The sequence below is a fragment of the Elephantulus edwardii genome, unplaced genomic scaffold, assembly GCF_000299155.1.
Source record: "Elephantulus edwardii isolate Elephantulus edwardi_28Jun2011 unplaced genomic scaffold, EleEdw1.0 scaffold00507, whole genome shotgun sequence".
Taxonomy (NCBI): Eukaryota; Metazoa; Chordata; class Mammalia; order Macroscelidea; family Macroscelididae; genus Elephantulus; species Elephantulus edwardii.
The window spans coordinates 407,995-412,253 of record NW_006400257.1 but is presented as its reverse complement, the minus strand read 5'-3'; the positions used below and the strand labels follow the sequence as shown (position 1 = coordinate 412,253).

Genomic DNA, 4,259 nt, shown 5'->3' with positions numbered 1-4,259 from the left:
CTCACCACTGGACCAATTGGTAGCATCAGGATGGATGGCGAAGAGATTGAGATTGTTCACAGCTTCAGTTTGCTCGGCTCCATGGTCAACACTCTTGGCACCAGCAGCCAGGAAATAAAAAAATGTATTGCGATGGGAAAGTCTTTGTTTAGGCACCTCTCTAAAGTACTCAAGAGTAGTGGTGTCTCTCTGGAGACTAAGGTGCGTCTGATACAGGCCCTGGTCTTTGCAATCACTTGTTATGCATCAGAGAGTTGGACAATGACTAGGGAGGATAGAAGGAGAATTGACGCCTTTGAGCTGTGATGCTGGAGAAGAGTATTGAATGTTCCATGGACTGCCAGGAAAACAAACAGATCCATCCTGGAGAGGGTTAAACCAGGCTGCTTCTTGGAGGCAAGGATTCTGGGGCTTCGTCAGGCATACTTTGGACATGTTTTAAGGAGAGACAGGTCCTTGGAGAGTGACATCATGCTTGGTAGGATAGAGGGACAGCGCAGGAGGGGAAGAAGGGAATCCACCTCTATGAGGTGGGTTGATTCGGTGACTGGGGTAATCAGGATGGGTGTGTCAGAGGCAATGCGATTGGCACAGGATAGAGCAGAGTTTAGGGCTGTTGTACATAGGGTCGCCATGAGTTGCAGACGACTCGACGGCACATAACAGCAACAACAACAACATACAGGTAACATGGTTTCTTTTTCATAACTTGAAGGGAAATAATAAATACTGTATAAGAAAATAATCAGCAGGCAAGAAATCAAATTACATGAATTACATAGGGAAAGTCTACTGTCAATGACCTCTCTAGAGTACTGTAAAACAGCAATACTTAGTTGTTCCTAATCCAGCCATGGTCTTTGCCATGCATCAGAGAGCTGGACAATAACTAAGGATGATAGAGGAAGGATCGTTGCTTGTGAATTGTGGTGCTGGAAAAGAGTGTTGAACGTACCAGGAGAATAAACAGGTCTGTCTTGGAGAAGGTGAAACCACAAGGTGAAACCTTGCTCCCTAAAGGCAAGGATTTTGAAGCTCCTTCTCACATACTTTGGGCACATGGCCAGGAGAGACCAGTTATTGAAGAGGCGCATCATTTTTGGAAGGGTGGAAGGGACAGCACCGTAATGGAAAACACAAGATGAGATGGATTGATTCAGTGACTGGAGTGCAGCAGTGGAATTAGGTCTGTGGGAGGCAATGAGATTGGCTCACAATAGGACAGCTATGTACATAGGATCACTATGAGTCACAGGTGACTAGATGACACATAACAACAGTAGCACCATATATTTTCAAGTCACAATAACTTATGTCCAAATAAATTTAAACAATGAGTGTTTGTCAGTAGTTTGTGTTCTGTTGGGCTCTTTATCTTTTTATTTAATTGAATTTAATCCTCCAGAAAATCCTTTGAGATACTTACTGTCTCTATTTTTAGACAAAGACAGTGAGGCTCAAAGAGTTTAAAGTATCTTGCTCTCAGCTACACAGTTAAGAAATGAGAGAGCTGAGCTGCAATTTCCAGACCTTTGTGATTCCATGACCACTAGACACACTGTATGTGCTTGAATTTTTATTCAGATTTTTCCTATTTTATATTTAGTTTATTAATAATATTAGAAAATATAAAAATTGGGTGTTTTTTTTTAAAAAAAGCAGTATTCCAGACATGCATCATTTCTCATCTGCATTGTCCAGATACTCCTCTTAAGAAAAATAAAACAAACCAAGAAATCCCAAACCTTAAAAGTTTTGTAAAATTGGAAATGCTAAGATAAGAATCTTGTAGTTAAGTTTTTCTTTTCTTTTACCTGCCTCCCTCTCAATCGTCAGCATATCCTGTTATTTTTTTATGTAATTTCTCAAATATACTTTCCATTCTTTTGATTTAGACATTTTCTTTCTCTGGGTTTTTTTTTTAAATTTAAATTTGTTTTTTTTAATCTCTTGGTTTTTGCTTTGTAATTTGGTCCTGCTGCTTCCAGTTTCTTCCGTTATAATCTAGTAGTCCAAACTTAACCCAAAGGCATTTATTTACTTTTTTTTACTTAAATGTTCATTTTGTAGTATACAAATAAATTATTTTCAAGAATTAAACTTATTGGTAAGAATGAAATACTATTAACCCTCCTGTACTAATCTTTCCTTCCTACACCAATTCATTTGGAGCTCTTTTCAGCTTAGTCCATTCTTTTAAGCTGTATCTCATTCTTCTCACAATCAGCACTCTTACCATTACTCAGAAAAATCAAAAGACATATTGCAGGTCTGGTCCCAAGATGGCAGCCACCACGAAGAAGATGGCCGCAGAAAATGTCAGTGTTACATTTGAAGACCAACAGAAGATAAATTTGCACGGCATATGAGTAGAATCTTTAGAGCTAAAGGAAGAGATGTAAAAAAGGAACAGCTGCAGAATTCAGAAGATGCTTGTGATGACATCCTGCTGACAGACGATGACTGCCAAATGATACCCTACCAAGTGGATGCCGTTTTCATTAGCCATTCTCAAGAGGAGATACCATGTTAGAAGAAGCAAAGAATACTTGCAAGAAGAAATTAATTCCTTAGAATCAGAGTGGAATCCATCCAGTGGGTGCTAGCAGATTTGAAAGTTCAGTTATATGCAAAATTTGGGAGCAACAGAAACCTAGAAATGGATGAAAATTAGACGTTTTATAATGCTTTCTTATTTGTTTAATAAACTTGAATATAGTTTAAATTGATAATTTCCCTTCTTCAGTGTTGTTGTTATGTGCCATCGAGTTGCCTGCAACCCACTGCAACCCTGTGTACAGCAGCTCTGAAACCTATCCCGTCCTGAGCCAGCCTAATTCTGGCACGACAATCCCATTTCCCTAATTACTGTGTCAATCCATCTCATCTGAGGTCGTCCTCTCATGCACTGTCCCTCCACCCTTTCGAGCTTGATGTCCTTCTCCAAGGACCAGTTTCTTCTGGCCACATACCTAAAGTATGGGAGACAGAGCTTCAAAATCTTACCCTCTGAGGAGAAACTTGGTTTCAACCCCCCTCCAAAACAGACCTGTTTGTTTTCTTGGCAGTCCATGGTATGTTAAAGACTTCTCTAGCACCACAATGCAAAGGCATCAGTTCTTCTATCATCCTTAGTCTCTGTTCAGCTCTCTGATGCATAGCTAGTAATTGCAAAGACCATAGCCTTGATTAGGTGCACCTTTGTCTCTAGGCGGACATTGTTGCTTTCCAGTACTTTGGAGAGTTCCCTGGCAGCTGATTTTCCCAATGTAGTTGTCTTTTGATTTCCTGACTGCTGATGCCACGAGTATTGATTGTGGAGCCAAGCAAGCTGTAATTGTTAACAACCTCAATCTCTTTTCCATCTGTTTTGATGCTGCCAGTTGGTCCAGTGGTGAGAATCTTTGTCTTCTTGATGTTGAGCTTCATATTGAAGACTGTATTCGTTGACCTGCAGCAGTTGCTTCAGAAACTCTTCAGTTTCAGCAAGCTAAGTTGTGTCATCTGCATAATGTTTGTTGATGAGTCTTCCTCCAATCTTAATATAATATGGAAAAACAAAACCTTTTTTTTTTAAAAAAAGTTCATTTATGGAAACTTGCCTATTTTCACATCTTTTGTTTTACATTTTTAAAAGACAGTATTCACCTATGTATTTTACATAATGATTCCATCAAATCTAGTGGCTCTGTTATCATGTTATTAAAATCAATTAAGAAAAAAAATATTAATTGCATTGGGGAAATCTGCTGTCAGTGACCTTGCCAGAGTGCTAAAGAGCAACCGTGTAAATCTAGGGACTAAGGTGTACCTGATTCAGGCCATGGTCTTCACAGGTACTTGCTACACCTCAGAAAGCTGGACAGTGATTAAGGAGAACAGAAGTGAGTTGTGGTGCTGGAGAAGAGTATTAAACATATGATGTACTGCTAAGAAAACAAACAGGTTTTCCTGGAGAAGATGAAACCAAGTTAAGTTGCTTGTGGAGCCAAGGATTTTTAATTTCATCAGACATACTTTGGGCATGTTGCCAGGAGGGACCAGTCCCCAGGAGGAATGTCATGCTTGGAAGGATGGAGGGACAGCATAAGAGAGAAGACACTGGATGAGATGGATTGACACAGTAACTAGGATAATGTGGTAGTTGTGTCAGAGGCAGTAAGACCGGTTCAGAGCTCTTGTGCATAGAGTTGCTTTGAGTCGCAGTCATATAACACATAACGCAGTCTTCAGCACATAACGACATTCTTTTTATTATT

The 4,259-nt window shown here is 39.7% G+C and overlaps 1 protein-coding gene and 1 pseudogene across 1 annotated transcript in view; both read left to right on the top strand.

Annotated features, from left to right (window-relative positions):
* The window catches only part of KDM3B (lysine (K)-specific demethylase 3B), a 110,649-nt gene that overhangs the window by 16,256 nt on the left and 90,134 nt on the right, over positions 1-4,259 (top strand). The window lies entirely within an intron of this gene.
* Positions 2,283-2,674, top strand: LOC102856737 (annotated as a pseudogene).